This window comes from Equus caballus, chromosome 7 (genome assembly GCF_041296265.1).
Source record: "Equus caballus isolate H_3958 breed thoroughbred chromosome 7, TB-T2T, whole genome shotgun sequence".
Classification (NCBI taxonomy): Eukaryota; Metazoa; Chordata; class Mammalia; order Perissodactyla; family Equidae; genus Equus; species Equus caballus.
The window spans coordinates 83,038,095-83,059,117 of NC_091690.1; positions in this window are offsets into that span (position 1 = coordinate 83,038,095).

Sequence of the window (21,023 nt, forward strand, 5' to 3'; positions counted from 1 at the left end):
CTCTTCATGTGATTTAAGGGGGAGCTAAGTAGGACTTCTTACCCACAAGTACAGCCACACTGTCACCCCACGAATGCTAAGACTTCATTCAGAATATCTTCGATAACAGGATTGGAAGAGCCAGTCATTAATGGAGTTTAACTACCAATTGATTACATTCTAAGTGGAGTACCCTAACCTGGGGGTTAAAAAGGAACAGTGGACCAGTCTTGGCCAATGGCAGGAGTCCACTCATTAGAGAGGGATGTCAGTCGTCATCTCTACCCACCAGATGGCAGCACCATGCAAAGTCTTGGTGCCAGAGGTACCAATCGGAATTTGGGGGCTACAGGGGAAAAATGGGTCCGGAAGGTAGAAAGCCTCAATCCCTAGTCTGGCTGTGTGGGAAGTGGGGTTGCCGAGTCCCCAGGAAAAAAGACATCGTTGGGTCTTCCGGCAGGGCCGGATGCAAGGTTAAGAGACAAAGGCTGTGGAGGAAAAATAGGTCCAAGATTGGATTCTGCCAAGCCACAGGACTGAGGGGTCACTGATAGAAGAGGCACACTTCTGGGGGAGAGAAGGTAAAGGAAAAGAGGATTGTTGTTTAGTACCTACATTGCGTCAGGCCTAGTGGTCTTGATATGTCGTCCCTTGAGCACAGACTGGGGAGCCAGACATCTGAGTTCATATTCCAGGTCTGCGATTTACTAGCTGTATGGTCTTGGGCAAGCTACTTAACCTCTCTGTGCCTCGTTTTCTTCATCTATAAAATGGGGATAATAATAATGATGCCTACCTCACAGAGATGTTGATGTCAGATGATGAGATGTCAGAATTACATGAATTCATGTATATAAAGCACATTAAAGGCTCAATATAAGTATTAGCTATTGTTATTATTACTATCTCTGAGCTCCAAAGTATCTGAAAGGTAGATGAAAGGAGAGAAGAAAAGCCACTCCGGGGGAATTTTCCTCTAACTTGGAGCAGAGAGTCCTAGAAATGGATTCTTGGCTCTTCTTTCACCTTATTGAAGGGCCCAAAGCAACTCCTGGCTGAATTGCAGGGCGGATCCTGACAGGAATCCTGCAACTAGACCCATTTACCCATCTGTGCACTTATCATTCACTAAGCGTTTCGCGGTACCTGCTCTGTGCTAGACCAACGCTAGGTGCTGGTAACGTGGAGAGGACCCACAGGGCTGCACCCCGCCCTCAAGGAGATCGCTGTTTAGTGAAGGAGGACGACAACTGCCATACTGTCTGATCAGCACCCATCTGAGACGTGACATTAGCATGAAAGAGAAAGGTGCCAGCAGTTGATGGAGGCACCAAGTTCCTTTCCAACAAGTGGTTGTGGAACTTCCTGATGGCTCCACTTTTGCTCAATCACCAGTCCGCTCTGCGGGGTGGGAATTTGTCCTTTAGACGTGGAGGAAAATATTTGCATTTAACAGACCGAGGATTGACATCCAGAATATATAAAAAATTTATGTAAACCAATAAAATAGAGAGGGAAAAACACCCAGTGGAAAAATGGGCCAAGAATATGTGCAAGCAATTAACTACAGAGGAAGTACAAATACATGAAAGGATGCTTAAACTTGTAAAAATCAGGAAGTATGTTTTTGAAATATAGATGCCATATGTCACTTGTCTGATTGAAAAATTTAATGTGATAATTTTCAAGTATGACGAAGAATATAAGAGAAATAGTACTCACATATCCTGCTGGTGGAAGCGTAATTGGTACAATCGCTTGGGAATGCAGTTTGACAGTAATGATGGAATTAAAAATGCATGTACCCTGTGACCTTGTACTCAAAGTGTGGTCCATGGGCCAGTAGCATTAGCATCGCTTGGGTGCTGGTTAGAAATGCAGAATACCAGGCCCAGCCCACATCCACTGAATCGGAATCTGCCTTCTAACGTAATCCCCAGATGAGTCATCTATACAAGAAAATCTGAGAAGCAATACACACGAAACTGTTACCCGTATATTTTCTTTGGGAAAAGAACCACAATTAAGTGTAGTGGCCAGCTTCCGAACTTCTTACCAGTAACGTGAATTTTTACAATGAATTTTCTTAATGTAATACTTGTGAAATTTGTTATTATTTTTTTAATTTAAAAAATGATTCCTTTGGTTGTGCTGAAATCTGCTTCGCATTGGTTGCTTTGTGACCAGAGCTAGTCTTGCAACTACTCCACACCTGTCTCCTCATCTAAAATAGGGAGAACTGTTAGACCTGCGAATGGCCGGCCCAGCCTTACACACTGCTTAGCTTCGGGCACATCACAGCAAGCCCAGCTCAGCCTTTGACATTCATATGACGATTCCTTATCGTCAGGAAAATGGTCATCCTTTATGGTTTATGGCACAAGGAAGAAAGCGATAACTGCAGGAGGAAGATTTCTGCCAAATGGAACAAATACACACACGCACACACAATTCTTGAGCTACTTATGCTAGTTGTGTGTGTTTCCTATTGAAACAATGAAAGGAATCGCCAATGTACATACCCGCTCCCACCACATAGTGAGAGCAGAAATGGGACCAACCACCACCTCTTTCTTTTGCTCCCTCAGAGTAATTTCTTAGTTTGTGTATTTTACATAAATAACATTATTATAGACTTGTCTGCTGGTGGAGATGCAGTAAAAGATTTTATAAAAGTTTTGACTTCCTGTTCTTTAAAAGGATGCTCAGTGGGAGATATGTTGATCAGTAGAATATGGTGGCTACACGTACGTAATCAGACAGACTTGGGTTTGAAATCTGGTTGTGTCTAGTTCTGTGAATCTGGGCAAATTACTTACATTCTTGTATCTCAATTTCCTCACCTGTAAAATGTAATATCTACCTCATAGGGTTGTTGTAAAGATTAAATAAAATAAAACTTGTAAAGCTTGCGACTCGGTCTGTGGTAAGCATTTAACAAATGTTAGTTTTAACAGTGCTTAACACTTTTATTTCAATGCTAAATCATGGTACTTCATTTCTAATTCATGATTATACATATTCTATAGCATATATTCAGGAACCCCACCTTTCTGTAGCCCAGGGACCAAATTTATACTTTTGATGTTTTATTACTTAAAAGATGACTATCAGTTTTCTATACAATTTATAGTAGAACCAAGTAGACCTACACAGAGCAGCGATGTGTCTTGTTAGACCACCTGTACCTCCAGGGCAGGTAGGCATACGAGGACTGTTCAATCCACAGAGCATTGTTCACACAGAGCTTGTCTTGATCTTCACAACAACCTCATAAGGGAAGCTATTACTGCACCCATTTTACAGATGAGGAAAGTGTATCCAAGGTCAAATTAATGAGTAAAACTGATAGAGGCTTCTGACGGCAAGTCCAGTACTCTTTCCATACACCACATCCCTCCTGGGAATCTGTTAAGGGCTATCTAGCTCCAGTGAAGGAATTTCTGGCTGATTAATACTCAAAAGTGAGAGACCTCTCGGAAGTATTTGCCTCTGCAAAGAGGATTGCTGAAAACAGACACGCTTTCAAATCCTAATGGCATGTTGTCCCCGAAGCAAGGAAAAGAGCTGCTAAATCCCCCTTTCCGAATGAGAGAATCTGATTGGCGAAGTGGAGGAAAGGGAAGTCACATTTATTGAGCCCCTACTGAGAGTAGAAGTAGAGCCGCAGATTTCCTCCTACCCATGAAAGGTGCCTCCCTGGAAACTCTCATGTGGGCTTCAGGAAGGCAGGAAGAAGAGGGGCTGGGATGGTGAAATGCCCCTCTTCCCAGGAAAATGCCTGGAGGCCACCTGATGCCCGGGTCAAAGGACAGAGAGCTCCTTCGGCTGCTTCACAGCACGGAGTCTCCCTTCCCAAAGGCTCAAAGGAATAGCACAGGACCTGTGTGAAGGATTGCTGGGGCCCGCAGGTGTGAGGAGAAGCAGGTGACCTTTTCAGGACTGGTATATGATGGTCTGGGGCATTCCTGGCCCTTAAGTATGTTCTGTGCTTTGCTGCCAGCCAGATGGTGGATAAAATATTCAGCAGACACACAACAGCGAGGTGACTGGCTTGTTCAGAACAGAGTGATTTCTATAGAAAGCACAAATTGCAAGTGGCAAGAAGCAGCTGGGAGATAGTCAACAATCTGCTTCCTGTGACAGAGTCAGAGACCAGTGATGGGGACAGCTTGCATTTGCAGCAGGCCCAGAGTCCCTCCTCAGACAACTGTGGAACCTGTCATCAAAGGACTTCTATAAACTTAGTTCCAACACAAGTGCAGATGCACAAAAGTACAAAGTACTCAGATGGAAGATTCCAGATAAAATAGGCTTAGCAAGTGCCAACGGATAGGTCAATGTGGCAGGATGTATTTACAGATACCAATATAATCACTCTCCTGACAGAGGCCAAACCCAAAGAGTGTCTAGGTATTTGCTAGTAATTCTCCACTGTGCATAGGCTCCCTTATCCACACATTTGCAAGCATGATGATGAGCTGGCAGACTAGAACAGAGTGCTTAGGACCCCGTGTCCCCAAGTAGTCTACAGACATGGCAGATTTCTTGCCATCCCACCTTAACTTCATTGCAGGGTTTCCAGCAACTGTTACACGGGTAGGTCCAGCATTTTCAGATTGTGCTCATTCATAAAGCTTATTTCTGTAATCCTAAACAGGTAACGTTCTTCTTTATGATGTTGTATTCTGAAACCAAAAGGCAACAGTGCAGATTCATTTATTTTCCAATAAATTATCCAAAAATCTCACCTCCCACTCACTCTTCAATCATGATAATCATCTCCAAAATAGCTCTCCATAATTTTGCCAGTGATTACAACGTGGTAAAATCCGATAGCATTTCTCAGTCCTTACTTAACCTTTCAGGAGCTTTTAACCTTGTTAACTTTCTCTTCTTTCTTAGAACAATTCTCTTATCTTCTAGGACCACACACTCTACTGGATTTCCTCTTGCCTCTCCCCACAGCCAACCTATCCTTTTTCACCTGGCCATTAAATGTTGTAGCTCCTCAACATTCCATCCAAGCCTCTCTCCTCTTCTTCCTCTGTTCTCTCCAGCTCTAGCCAATTTCATCTCTATCCAAACCATCAATTACTCTCTATAGACAGACGATTCCAGCCACGTCTCTTCTCCAAGCTCCAGACCAGTATATCCAGTTGCCTGCTGACATCCCTCCTTACGTGACTCAAAAGCATCTCAAGATCAAAATGGCAAAGCCAAACTCACGAGCATCCCCTCCTCCTTACCTTCCCAAATATGGTCCTCTTTCAGTGTCCCCATCTCAGTGAATGATAACATCTATTCAGTGATGCAAACCAGAAGCCCAGAAGTTGTCCTTGACAATTCCCTCTCCTTTGCCCCTCATGCCCAATCCATGACCAAGTGGTATTGGTTTTAACTACTATTTGAGTCACAAATCCTTCCACATCTCTCTCTCTCTTCTACCATGACCTTAACTAAACTGCCTTCATCTCTTACCTGGACTATTAACTGGTAAACAACATTAATCTATTGGCTCCAGAAGGGCAGAGATGGGTCTCTGAGGTTTGCTCACATTAATATCCTCAAAGCCTATCATGGTACTAAATGAATACTTAATAAATCAATAAATAATATTTTCACTTAAATTAGTATTATCTAATAGTGTCAGAAAACAATGAATCCAACATATAAGAATCTCAAGATAATAGAAATTCAATTTCTTTATTTGTTCCTTTTTATTTCAATCAGTTTGGATAAGAATCTCCCTAAAATAAACTAAAATGTCTTCCTTTTTATTCTTTCAGAAAAGATAAAATCAAACTGTCATTATTTTCAGATGATGACTATAAACAGAGAGAACTCCAAATAAGGATCAATTTATTACAATTAAGATACTTTTAAAAGTTGCTAGATATATGATCAATAAACAAAGATCAATTGCTTTTCCACACTCCATAAAACAATTTGAAAACAATGAAAAAATTACATTTATCACAGCCACAAAAATATGTACCTAAAACTCAAGCTAGCGAAAGTTGTGCAAGAGACATCACAGTCCAACAGTCAGACTTCCAACAGACATCATTCCAACAGTCGTTGTTCCCGGCCAGAATGTCACAACTGAGTAAAAAGATGAGATCCAGAGCTGGCCTCTCAGATCAACCCAACTGTCTTCTACTGGAGCTTTTCCTCCCCGTGGGCCTCCCGGATGGAACCCGGATGTCTCCAGTAACTCAGTGCCGCCCGAGAGTCCAGGATCGGTGCAGGAGGCAATGGGGAGCCTAAGTCCTTACAGAATCCAGTGCTGAGGGGACTCCTCACTCTTCAGACAGTGTTTTTTCCTATTTCAGCCTCCTAGAACTTAACCAAATAATTTTTTTTAGTCTGTTTATTATACTAACAGCAACAACAAAAAAGGTCGCCTGAAATTGGAGCCATGCGAGAGTCCTTCATCCACCCAGCCCCTTGGCCGTACTTCTCACCACCCAGGCGAGGTAACAGGTGAGCCCATGCGGCCTGGGGCTGGCGTCCCACACGCCACCTGTGAAGGCTGAGCATCACCCGCCTCAGGGCTGACAGATCGGGCCTGCAGTCCGAGTCCAGGGGGCTGGAGGGCATCAGTCTGAGGCTGGAGAAGAGGGAATGGAGGCCTTGCAGAAACCGGCGCCTCCCGCACACTCGAGGCCACGACCACAATGGCCGCTTTGTCTTCTTGTTCTGGGTTCACCAAGGACAGGCCAAGGCTTTGCCCAAGCCCCAGTCCCTCAGCTCTCGCAACCCTAGGACAGCCACTCTCACACAGGAGGGGACGGAGCTGGCCTTGGAACCCTGAGCTCCAGGCTTGGCGGCGCCTTGAATGGTTACGCGACAACGCCCGAGCCTGCTGGGAAGGTGGAGGTGGCCTTTTCTTTCCTGACTGTTTAAAGAGAGGTTATTTAACATCATCACACTCTGTTGTTGACTCAGATTAACCACCGCAGTTGTCAAACACGAGTTAAAATGGGAGGATGCCATTGGGGTGAGGCTGTTTGCCTTTCCATGGAACACTCCCAACCTGCTGAGCAATTTAGGTTTATTTTCATATTTTTAATGTGTGTCTTTCCTTAGAATCAAGCTGCCGCTTTCCACAATTGCCAGTGTTTTATCCCACTGTACTCCCAAATTCTTAAATTGTTACTCTTAGTCTCCTATAAATTGGGGAAACAAACAGCTGAGTTATTAGAATTGGATGTAAAGGAGGAAGAAAGGCTTTGAGCGAGGGGCTGAGGGACTCTCCTGTGAATAAAGTGTTAAAGGATTTGACATGCTTATTGGCTTGCTTATTTCCTGCTTTTCGGCATCCTCACCGTGGCCGCAGCCTGCACTCCTGGCCCCACCAATCTAGTCCCCACAAAGCAGCCGGAGTGATCTCCTAAAAACGCAAAATTGATTCTGTCACACACACACCCTCCATCCCTCCCATCTCAGAATCCCTCCCATCTCAGTGGCTTCTCATTGCCCTCAGGCCAAAGTCTAGCCGCCCTGCCAGGCGTTCAAAGCCCTGTCAGATCTGGCCTCTCCTACCTTCCTCCTTTACCCCTTCTAGTCCACTCACCGTATTGCCCCAGCTCATCTTACAGGTTTCATCTTAACCCCTTCCTCTAGAAAGCTTCCCTGAGCCCCTGAACAAGGTCATGCGTCCAACATCAGCCCATGGCCCCATCTACCTCCCCATCCAAACATTTAGCCCAAAATCCTAACTGCATAATAGCGTTAGAGAGTTGTAGCTCCACCACTTACTAACCGGGTTGCTTAGGGCAAATCACTTAGCCTCTCTAAGCCTCAGTTTTTTTTAATCTGTAAAATGGAGATCATTATTTCACCTACCTCTTAAGCTCACAGTGAGGATTGAGATAGTGCATGTAGAACACCTAGCACAAGAAATGGTATCACTACGTATGGATTCTCTGCCTTCCTCACCAGAATATAAGTCCTGTGAGGTCAGCAGTCATGCCTGTCTTGTGCTTACCATGGCAGGCACAGCACTGAGCACAGAATCTGGAACACACCTACTCAATTATATGCTGAATGTTTGCTGAATGAATAAATGAATGAAGGTCAATTTCCTGCCAAAAAAATCCACAGGGGCTCCATTTCAAACTTGACCACATTTCCATTCTTCGGCATGGTGTTCTTCAACCTGCGCCGCCACCAGCCTCTTCAGCTTCCCTCTGCTGCACCTTAACGGCTTTCTGATGGAATTCCCTTTAGCTCCTCGCCCTTCATCAAATCCTCCCTTCCCGGGTCCTCCCTCCTCCAGGAAGCTTTCCCCTGCCCACTGTTCAAGTTTTCTTGGGACTCCTACTTAGCATCATTCACTTTGTTCTCATCCATTTCCAACTGCTCTCCAGCCCAACCCCTCTTCCAGTCAAGATGCAATGGCCTTGAAGGCAAGCTCTGCTCTGTTTCTCCTTTTATGCCTCATCTCCACCCCAGCCCCTGGTCAGGGTCTCCGTGCCTCCCGCTCCTTCCAAAGCGCCATTCCTTTTGATAATGTTCTCTCAAAAATTCCATCCTCTCAGTGTTTACCTCCAAGTTCCCGAGCTTCACCACACCTCACTTAAGGTATTGACTTTTTCAACGTGTGATAAATTATTCAGCAGCTCATTTTCAGCCAAACTCCTCTTTTCTTCAGGGCCCATGCTCCAGCCACCATCTCGGGTCAGCCTTTAAGTCTAAATGATGTGTTTACAATTCATGCTCTGCCAGACATTAAAGCAACACGGTGCACTCAGGGATGATAAAGTGCTACTTGGAATTCTCAGCAGAGGGAAGGGCCCAACTAGAGTGCCGCTCCGTTGTTTATAGAGAACAAAGATCTTGGTCTCCACTACAAAGGATCCGTGTGCAGATGTGGCAGAGGCATCTGGATCAAAGGCAAGGCTTTCGCTGGAACTTTCCAAGCTTCCCTGAAGAGCAGCCCAGCAGCTGATGGGCATAGCCAAATCTGATTCCAGTCAACCCTAGGCTTGAGGATTTCCAGTCTCTGTGCCATCGGGTTGAATGTCGGGGGAAAAACAGAAAGAAAAGAAAAAAAGAAAGCATAAATCTTCCATGATCAGGGTGGTCTGAGAAGGCCAGCAAACAAGCAGCAGCCCAGAATGCTGACCCTCAAGATTGCGTTTTTAAGGGGGGAGTGGGGCCTTCTCATCTTGCTCAAAGAACCACTAGCAGCCCCTGTCTTAGCCTTTTCTGTCAGTGATCTTGCAGCCCCTTCCTTCCTTCTTGGTGCTCCTACCCCTGGCACTCCAGCTCCTCTCCTCCTCCATGTCAACCAGGCCTCCCAGGCTCCCAGTTGGAGACACCACTCCCACCACAGCCTCCTGACTATAGATTCCTGTAGATTGTGACTGTAGATCCATGGCCATCAGACACATTCAGGTGGAATTTGCATGGTCGATAATGGGGGAAGAGGGGTGAGGGGACTCTAGCATTGAGAGTCATAGGAAGAGAAGGGGACTCCCCCTTGTCTTACATGTCGCTGACATCTATAACTTCATTTTCTTCATAGTTGCTTGGTCAGCAGTACCCCAGCCTGAGAGGTTAGTCTAATGACTATCTTCAAGGGATGGACCCTGAGAAAGACCAGAACTGATGGGTGTGCACCATGAGGCAAGTAACAAGACTTCTTGGATCCTGTCAAAACTGAGCCGACGTTCCTAGTGGCACCACAGAAGGGGTCAAAAACAAACAAAAACATGACAAAACAAATAAAAAACAAGGAAGGCAGCATGCCAGAGGAAAAGAATAAAATTAGTTGGCATGATGGCCACTTTTGCTCTGCCTCGAAATCCCTTCTTTTCCTCCAGGTTCCTCTCTCTTTCACTGAACACTGGAAGGATACAAAGACAGAGAACAGGACACTGTACCAGAAGCACCCACACCTCTTCTCAGAGAAACCCGCAGCCCTGGCAGGTGCATTCTGCTGCCTGCTTCTCCCTCCACCCTCAGCCCCACTTCTGGCCAAGTTGATTCAACAAGACATGGGCGCCTCTTGGCCGGAGGTTAGACCAATCAGATTCTCTTTCCCAGGAATTTGTGATTGAGGCATAAAAGACAGGCTCTGTTAGCAGTGAGGAGTAAAGGAGGATATTGGTGCATAGTCGGGAGAGAAGACTGCCGATTTAGGACAGCCACGATGGGCCATGTGCAAGTAGAGGAGTAAACAGAGAAGCCAGTTGAACAGAGAAGAATGGAGGAGGAATGCTTAGGGGAAGCAGAACAGAAAGCGAGAGAGAGAGATCGATTCTGCAGGTGCATTTCTTGAGATTCCCCTGAATCCTAGTTGAGCTTCAGTGAATGTATATCCTTGCCACCCAAAGACCCCTGACTTATACAGACCCTGAATCCCGGCCTCCAAGTTACTCACAAGCTTGCCAAATAATTCACCCAGCAATGCCAGGTAAAACAACTGACATTTAATGAGCACCTACTAAGTGCCAGAGCTGTGGTAAGCGATGGATTAGAACACAGCAGTTCTAACTAAACAATCCAATGAGATTGACGGGTTTACAACCACTCCACAGCGAAGGAAACTGACACTCACAAAGCTCAGGTACAAGGTCCTGTAACTAGAAAGTAACAGAGCCCAGATGTGACCCTGGTGGGGCTATCTGCAAACCCATGTTCCCCAGTCACCACACTCCTTCCTGGTGTGAAAGAATGTGTGGCCATCTACTCTGGCGCCATCGGGAAATTCATGTCAATGAAGTTTCCAAAGAAATGAAGCGCGCTCTTCAAGGGAAAAAGAGCTTTCCTTTTTCAAACACGTTAGTTGGAAATCCTAAAACATATGTGACATTTTCCCACCTACTTAAACTGATCACTCACTGAGCACGATGTAACCCTTTCCTGATTGGTTCATTCATTCGAAAATATATGGAGGGCCTCTTATTTGCGAAGCATGATGCTAAGAACCAAGAATACTAAGTTGCATAAAACGAGACATCTGCCCTCAAGGAGTTCACAGTCTGGTAGGGGACATATAAAAATAGTATCCATAATCGTACCCACGATCCTGATAACTAACATCCATGGGCAACTAGTACCTTACCTGCATAATCTTAATCCTCAGAATTAATCTATGCAGGAGATATTATTAATATTATTGCTATTTTACAGAAGAGAAAACAGATTCAGAGAGTCTGAGTAATCTACAGCTGCTAAATATTGAAGCAAGGCAAATTCGTATATCTATGTAGAACCTGACCTGTTAGCACTACACTCTCCAGTTTCCTCCACGTACACAAATAACTGCAAGCGGTGTGATCAGGACCATCATACTGGTCCAGGACCTGGACCAGAGTGGAGCTGTCTTGGCTCTCAGTCTGAGGGTCTTCCCATTTCAGCTCAGAATGAGGGGGTGTGTGAGTGTGTATGTGTGTGTGTGTGTGTGTGAGAGAGAGAGAGCTAGTGATAGATGGATGGAGAGAGAGAGAGAGAGTGGTGACTCAAGAGTTAAGTGCCGATAAAGACCCGTTCTGAAAGGAAATGTGAACTTGAGGAAATTTTCCATGAAGGCTTGCCATGCATTCCAAGTGACAAATAGATGCAGTAAAGACATTATATTTGCTCTGATTACCCAGGGGAGGCAGGGCAATATAAAGAGTTTTTGAAGAGAACAGTAACTGATGATGAAACGTGGTGTTTCTAATGTAGCGAGGAAGCCAAGCAGAAATCACCAACTTTGCTGAGACCTGGGAGGAATACTCACATCAAGATCATAAGCGAGGAGGGCACCAATTGATTTCCCTCAAGTCAAGGGTGCTGTACAGGGCACATTTATCCTGCAGGATTCAGCAGTTCCGTGGGGTTCAGCAAACATTAGCAATCACCCACTCTGTTCCAAGCACAGTGTTAAGTGCCGGGAATCCAAAGATAGATAACACACGGTGAGACCTGTGCTTAGAGGTAGAGAAGAAGCAGAAGTCACAGGACTTTCAGACTATTAATATGTGTGTGTTGGCAGGGGACTGGGGATGGTGAAGGAAAGGAGCGTCCAGGCTGACTCCCAAGTTTCTCTTTTTCTGTGGTTTCTCACTGGGCATTTGGGGCAGGACAAGTTATTGGGCAGGTCTATCCCATATACATATATCCATAAACAGTAGGACATGCAACATTTCTGTTACAGGACATGGAACTCCAGTGCTGCATTCTCAGCCATTCATTGTGACCACCCTCCAAACACACACACACACGCACACACACACACACACTCACTCACAATGATAGTCACTGACAGAGTCCACCAAACATTTTCACTGGGAAATGCCCCCTGGGTACATGGTAGGATCACACTTCTTGGCCCCCTCGTGGTTGGGTAGGGCCGTGTGACTAGTTTTGATCCATGTGAACTAAGTAGAAGTGCTGGGTGCCACTTTCAAATCAAAGCATTTAATTGCCAATGCAATACTCTTCAGAGTTGTTTCTTTTCTCCTGCCATGGCAACCGGCAGTGTTCAAGAAGGTTGCTGCTCTGACTGCTTGGGTCCTGGAGCGAGGAGTTGTGAGCTGAGCCCAAATGCATCTACGATAGACATATAACATGCATATGAAAAACTTTTGTTATAACACCTGATATATTTTGGGGGTTGTTTTTTACTTCCCAGAACCTAGGCTATCCTGACTAATACACATACACACACACTCACACTTAAGCCAAAGAAACTCTATCTTTATCTGTTTTACATATTACACTTCTGTATGAGATTCTGCCTGACAAATAGGTCCAAGGGCTAAAAAGAAATTTGAAAACCACCAGCCTATTTGATTTCTGAGGAGCCTTCCAATCAGAAATCTATCATGCTATGCAGATTCTTCCAACACTCCTGCTATCTTCCGATCCTCTCTACATATTTTGACTTTACTTCATTTCCATAAGCTTCTCTTCATTTGATAGCACCTCCCATAGAGATTTACTTTCACATAAAATTTTACGTCACTTTTTGGATCTCAAAACAGTGACCCACTTTTTCTTCCCCACACACACTTTCACTTATCTCAGCATCAGAACAGACTCACCTGCCAAAGTTGACAGCTCCCCTCTGACAAGGTGAGACTTGTTGCAGCTGTCCCCACACATTCTGTTTCCCTGGGACACAAATGAAAATCTGTGTTCTCACTTCAGAGTCACGGCTCATCTGAGTGTTTTAGTCAACTGGTAACCCCCACTGTGGCTGGTCAGAGTTCTATGCAAAGAAGATTTCCAGTAAGCTTATCGATGGTTTCTTTGAAAATAGTGGATACATGCAATATCAATGTTTCTCGGATAATCTGATCACTTCTGGAAACTTCCTTTTACAAGGGACCAGAAGCGTCCTTTCACCACTGTAAATGGCTTAAATGAGATACCAACTGTAATCTGGGAGATAAATTAAATCAGCAATTATCAAATTTTGTTGTGCCTAAGCATCAGTCTAATAACCTCCCCCAGTTCAGTTAGCCTGAGGTGATGGCTTGGAATTCGTTTGGTTAATAAGGTGACTCTGATGTAGGTAGTCACAGAACCACATTTTGAGAAATTCTAGACTTGGTCTATAAGCCTTTTTTTAACTCTAGGAGTCTGTGGTTAATTTCAAATTCCAGTTATGCAAGAGATTCAAAACATTCAGCTAAAAGTACCGCAAGAAAGCACTGGTCATTTCTAAAGGTCCCTCCCTTGCTGGGGGAGTCAAGGCATGGGAACGAAGGAGCTGGGATTTCGCCCCACCAATCAAATCTCTAAAGGAGACTGGAGGGAGGGTCTCTGACCCAATGGCACAAGTGGTGCCAAGGCAGAGCCCAGAGCCAGGGAGGAGCCATGGTGGGTGAACCAAGAATGTAAAAGGGCTGCCAAACCAAGGTGAGGAAGCGGTCCAAAGCAGATTCTGAAAGTGAAGCATAAGGGCAGAGAAGTGAGAAGGTGGACATACAAGATCTAGATAGTTAGCTGCAGGAGAGTCTGAGTGAGTCTTAGGGATAGACACAGTGGCCTGATGTCAAGTCCCCTTCTAGGGCACTAAGGCAAGCCAACAGGGATGAACTAAGCAGAATAATTCCTGGAGCAAGGATAAAGGGTTCCTGGCAACTGGATCCAATAAAAATTGGGTTGGGCTTTAATCCAAAGTGGCTGGGAGAGGGAAAAGTCAGAGGATGAGCATATTACATGACCCAGGGAGAATCAAGAGTTGAACCCGATAAATCTGGTTGTTAAGTTAAAGGATTGACTCGATGGGGCTGGAAACAGGAGATAAAGCTATGAATTTGGGGGGCGGTAGACATCAGAATGGAGTAGAGCGTAAAACACAGAGCAGGAGTGAAGAGAGAGGTCAAAGGCGAATGCTCTGCCTGCAGTTGTGAGACTGGTCCTCACTTTCATTGGCTCCATGTGGTGGGGGGCGGTGGCCTGGTCTGAAGACAAATAAGGCAGGCACCAACCTGTCCTCGCTGCATCACAGAGACGATGGGGCCCTTGTACTCAAGACCTCCTTTTATAGCCAGAACTCAGCCGAGTCTATTTATCCAGCTTGGCAACGAAACAAAGCTGAGATATCAGCTGCCAAATGCAGCACTGAGGAATCAGGGTAGATAGTTGGGATTGCTTGGGCTATGCAACTTACTAGGCTCATGTTTGGCAAACACAGTTTAATAGGGAGACAAAAGAGTTAAGAACAAGGAAGGGCAGCACTTTCTCCCTCCTCATCTTCTTTTTCCTCCCGTTACAGAGTGCCTTTGTGGAAACAATGGGCCATGGCCCAGTAATTCCACTGAGGCTGTGTTAGTTGTCTCTCATCACCAATTTGGGCACATCCCTCCCCAATTAAAAATTCTTTGTGCTCAAGGAGAAAATAATTTAGCGCTCATTACAGTTTTGTTTTCTAATCAGTTAATAGAATGTGGTACGTAATGAAGGAAGAAGGCAGAACTGGGCTGAAAGTCTGGGAAACTGATTCTATTCCCAGTTCTGACATATACTAGCCGTGTGACCTTAGGCAAATCACTTTACCTCTTTAGGCTTTTGTTTCTTTGTAAAAAGAAGGTTATTGAACTTGATGGTTTCTAAATGTCCTTCCAACTCGGACATTCTCTGACGTCCAGGATTTGATAAGCCTAGATTGCACTTCCTTCCCTCCTAACAAGAAGGCTTGGGAAAATGGAATTGGCTCACCTTGCAAAAATAGGCACTTAATCGTCGGATGAATGGATGGAGGGATTAATGAAAGAGTGACATTCGATGACACATATCTCAGGGCATCTCCGATGGAAGGGCTGCCATACCCAGGTGAGTAGAAGGCCTAAGGCAGGTGATGCATAAAGTCAAGGAAATGGGGAAGTGGACATATGAGTGGTAGATCCACATCCACTTTTGACCTCCTGATGGTACAGACTCTCAGAACTCAAAGGCTTACCAATTCAAATCAACCCATTTCACAGGTGGGAAAACTAAGGCTAGGAAAAATGACTTGCCTACAGGCCCAGCGCTAGGTAGCAAGAGAGAGCTGGAACCAGCTCTCTTTTCTGCCTCCTCCCTTCTGTGCTTTTCCTCTGCACTGTGCTGCCTCACATTTCCCAAAAGAGCAGCTAAAAATGGAGCTGAAGCTTTAGGCAAAGACCCAGAGTTGATGACCCACTGTGACTTGAATAACAATCTAATACTGGAGCAAAAGACATCCCCAAATGTTCGGAGAGAAGCCTTATACCCCTTATCCCAACCTGTGCCCCAGAACCACCACCCCCACAATTGCAGCTGAAAAGGGGTGTGGAGCAGTGGGCTCTGAAAAATGCACGTCCCGTAAGAGAAGATGAGCAAGAGCAAAGACAGAAAGAGCGAACTTTAAGGATTTTCTGGGAATAATTCCAAAGAGATTTTGGCTTACTGGGAACCGTCACGGGCAGTGGCAAAAGTTAGAGCCTTCTCTGCTCCCCAGAATCATGAAAATCCCTCTTCCCAACTGGCCAGGCGCTTTGCCAGCTAACTTCTCATGAGACATTCAGACTCTCTGGACCTCAGGTTTCCCTCCTAGAAAACAGAGGAGGACAAAGCCTGCAACAACCAAACGTGATCCACCGATATCCAAGCACTAGATTCATCTACTCAGAATCCTGTCTTCATCATCAGGTTACCTCTGCTTAGGAACCTGGTGTGGCTCCCTATGTTTGTTCTTATCCCTGAGACATGGCTTATTCCATTTCCTCCCCTAATATGAAGAGTTCTTTGATCACTCAATCCCTGAGGAGGGTTTTCCTCCGGCTCTCTGCATTTATGGTCTATGACACTTATTTGGCACCAAGTACATGATGCCTGGAATTACAATGTTATTGTTATCCCGGAATGAGATCTCTTACTACGTGCAGCAGGCAGAGTAATAGGTCCCCAAAGATGTCTGCATCCTAATCCCCAGAACATGTGAGTAAGTTGTATTACGTGGCAAGAGAGAATTAAGGTTGAAGATGGAATTAAGGTGGCTAAGCAGCTGACCTTAAGATAAGGAGAGTAGCCTGGGTTACCCAGGTGAGCCCAATGTAATCACAAGATTCCTTAAATAAGGAAGGGGGAGGCAGAAGAGCCAAATCAAGAAAGGTGGCATTGTGAGAATGACTCAACCAGCCATTGCTAGGTTTGAAGATGGTTGAGACCATGAGTCAAGGAATGAAGGAGACCTCTAGAAGCAGGAAAAGGGAAGGAAATGGATTTTTCTCTAGAGCCTCCAAAAGGAACGCAGCCTTGCCAACACCTTGATTTTGGCCCAGTGAAACCCGTTTCAAAATTCTGACCTCCAGGGCTGGCCCCGTGGCCGAGTGGTTAAGTTCGCGCGCTCTGCTGCAGGCAGCCCCAGTGTTTCGTTGGTTCGAATCCTGGGCGCGGACATGGCACTGCTCGTCAGACCACGCTGAGGCAGCGTCCCACATGCCACAACTAGAAGGACCCACAACGAAGAATATACAACTATGTACTGGGGGGCTTTGGGGAGAAAAAGGAAAAAAATTTAAAAAAAAAATCAAAATTCTGACCTCCAGAACCATAAGACAAAACATTGGGGTTGTTTTAAGCCACTACATTTGTGGTAACTTGTCACAGTAGCAATAGGGCATTTATATACCGCCTATCACACTCTACACTTTATGCTAAACTATTGGATGTCATGGACTATAGTCAGTATTTTTCTTCTGGCTACCAAATAGTACTAGACACAAAGTAAGCAACCAATGGATGTTTTTTAAGTGAATAAATGAATGAATGAACTGATGTAAAAACAATTTGGAAATCAATCAATCAACCAAATGACAGACAGACCTAGATTAGAGAAACCCTTGAAAGCAGACTCAAGTGTCTGGGTATAACATAGTATGATTTCATGGATATTTCTTATGTGAGTGATTCCCAAATCTTATGTTGTTAGTATTTCTCCAAAACCACATCATGCATTGGAAATAACCCTGGACTTGAAGTCAGAAGACTTGGGACAGAGTCCTGTTGCTGACACATATTAGCTGTCTGACCTTGGACAAACTGTGTAACTTACGTAAGCCTCAGTTACCTCATCTATAAGAGAAAGACACTATTCACCATCCTGAGAACTTCCCAGGGTTGCGGTGAGGATCAGATGAGCCAATGCACAGAGCAGGGCTGTGAAACTGTAAAATTCTATGCAATTAGGAGGGGCTGTCATTTACCACTCTCCTCTTTGGACTAATTTTTACCTAATAAGTATTTTCTCAGTGCCTCCACTGTGCTCGCATTGCTGTACGAGGCCTTGTGGGGGAAATGTGAGAAATCAAAGTCTTGGAAGAGTTCATAGTCCAAAGGAAGGACTAGGGTGAAACGAATCAAGTCATTCAGTTCCTACTTTTGTCTGGGAGCCCAGGGCCGCCTTGCTGGCTTGGCCCCAGGCACTGAAGACCAGGTACAGCTGAGAATGGGCAAGGAGCCTCCCGCTCCAGATCACAGTCCAGCGAGCTGAGGCCCAGAGTTAACCAACTAAGGAGAGGGGTCTTTCATTTGGGGGAAGCCTTGTGTAGGCAGCTGGTCCCACCCAAGACACAGGGCACTCGTGGCATAGCTCCTCCCTGCTGGGTAATCCTTGCAGGCTCCTTCTTCATTCTCTGCAACCTTAGCAGCCACATGGCCTAATGTGGTTGGGATTTTGGAGAAGCAGAGGCCTGGGCACACCCAGGCGCAACCCCTGGAAAGTGTCTGGCCCTCAGGGCTAATGCCTTGGGCTTCCCAATGGAGATGTCATTTCCTTGGGGATGTAAGTCTTCTGGGCTGCCAACAGGGCCTGCCTCAGGCAAAGAACTGAGTGTGGAGAAGCTACTTTTGTATAGCTCCTTACTTCTCAAAGAGAAGTGCTCTAGACTCCCCCTACTCAAAGAGTCCAAGACATTCATAGTCCTGTCACTCTACAAATAAACTCACTTTTCTAAAATAAGATGAAAACATATGACACAAAGCTTTTCATCTCCCTTCCCATTAGCCTCAAATTGTCTTTACAGCTCTTCTCAGCTTCAGAAATGTGGGGTGAAGCGTCCCTCCAACTATTTAAATCTAATTTCTTACTTGCGCTTTTGATCCTACACTAATCCATAAATGCAAAAGGAGAAGAAATGCTACAGGCACAAAAAGTGTTCATTACAGTAAGATCAATACAAATTATATAAGCCAGAATTCTGGTTAAGGATGGCAGTTTGCTAGCAGGTGTTTATTTCTTCTTCATTTTGTGCTCCCACTAATATGATAGAAAGAAGTATTCTTAAAAACCACACCAAGAATGGGAAACGGAGCATCAGCACATGAGAGATTTCAGTAAATTTTTAAAAGACTGAAATGTGTGGGAGAAATACTGATTTGGCAGGAAAAAGGAAGCCAGAGGAGGGGCATGAAAAAGAAGCAATTTGCTCCATAAAACCCTAGAAAAGCTAAGAATTCAGTAGAGCCAAAACACCTAGATCAAGGCATCTCGTACCCAACCCACCCGCTGCTTCCCCAGACAGAGGATCTGAGATTGCTTCTCCGGCGAAATTAGCACGAGAGGCTCAGGGTTCAGAGACACTTCAGGGGTGGAGGGCAGGAGTAAGATAGAGATTTATTGAAAGTCTAAAATGAAGGGATGGGACCAAGTCCTCCTTTGTCTCACTGTGCAGATCCCTGTAGGCAGGATGCTTGTAGTCAGACACTTCCCTGGGTGGCTTTGGGAGGTCTCGTCTCTGGCACTTAAGGAGTACCAGTAAAATGACCAACTATTTGTCCAAGTTTCTTGAAGTGAAGCTCATCCTTTGAAAGCACCGCCACCACCTACTCCCACATGCATTCTTACTCGGACACGCTTATTTTCCCATTTGACTCTTAAATAGGAACAGATAATCAAGGTTCACCAAATAATTGAGAAAAACCTCTAACATGAAAGTGAGAAATCAAAACAAAAGATAAATACCTTATCTAACAGAGATAAAGCAAGACAGAAGAAAAGATTTTCCCCAAATTATTATCCTCAGTTACATGTGAAAAAAGCACATACATTGAACAGTAGGAAGCTAAGAAAGAAAACACTCAGAGACTAAGAAAGAGCTCTCGGAAATTAGCATATATGATTGACAAAATTAAAAACTTGAATAGAATGCCTGAAAAATAAAGTCAAAAAAATCTGAAGTAAAATAGAACAAAAAGACAAAGAGATGACCAACGAGGAGAGAAAAAATGTTTAAATAGATGAGAAATCCAAGAACTCTGTCAAACAAATTATAGGAGCTGTGGAAACAAAGAACAGAGAAAATTAGTGGGAGGGAGTAGAGGAGGGTATTAGCACTTTCTCAAAGGGCAGATTGAAAACCCATGGGCTACCTAGCACAATACAGGCGTATCTTGGAGCTATTGCAGGTTTCGTTCCAGACCACTGCAATAAAGTGACTATCACAATAAAGCAAGTCACACAAATTTTTGGTTGCCCAGTGCATATAAAAGTTATGCTTATACATCTGTGGAAAGCTAATTTTCCACAAGGGAGCCAAGAATGTATTATAGAAAAAGGAAAGTCTCTTCAATAAATGGTGTTGGGCAGACTGGATGGCCACACGCAAAAGAATGAAAGTAGTCTGTTATCTTACACCATACGGAAAAATTAACTCAAAATAGATTAAAGACTTGAATTAAGACCTGAAGTCATAAAACTTCTAGAAGAAAACATAGCCCTTGATGTTTTTACTGTATCCATAGTTTAGCATTTTCCAGAATGGCATATAGAAGGAATCATATAGCCTTCTCAGATTAGTTTCTTTCACGTAGGAATACGCATTTAAGTTCCTCTGCATCTTTTCATGACAATAGCTCATTAGCGCTGAATAATATTCCACTGTATGGATGGACCACAGTTTGTTTATCCATTCTCCTATTGAAGGAGATCTTGGTTGCTTCCAAGTTTTGGCAATTATGAATAAAGCTGCTATAAACAAAACAAAATGTATGTTTATACTATACAGTAGCCTGTTAAGTGTACAACAGGATGACATCTAAAAAACGTACACATACCTTAATTTAAAAAATACTTTACTGCTAAAAAATGCTAACCATCATCTGAGTCTTCAGGGAGTCGTCATCTTTTTGCTGGTGGAGAGTCTTGCCCTCCATGCAATATCTGTGAAGTGCCAGAAAGTTATGCACAATAAAAACAGCTATGCCTATAAATGAAAAAAGAGCCACATTAAAGGTTCATGAACACGAAATTTCAGGGACCAGGAAATAAAGAGAAAATTATAAGATTTTCTAAAAAGAAAAAAACTCACAAAGAGAAAATAAGAATTACAATGGCTTCAGACTTTTCCTTAGCAACACTAGATGGCAGAAGACTATGGACAAAGGCCTTCGAAATTCTATCAGAAATTTTAACTTAAAAGTTTGCACATAGTCAAACTATGCACCAAATTTAACAGTGGGACAAAGATATTTCAGGGATTTCATGACCCCAAAATTCTCTCCCTTTATTAGGACACTTCTTGAAGATACACCCCAGTGAAAAAAGAGAGAGTAAACTAAAAAAGATGATGACATAG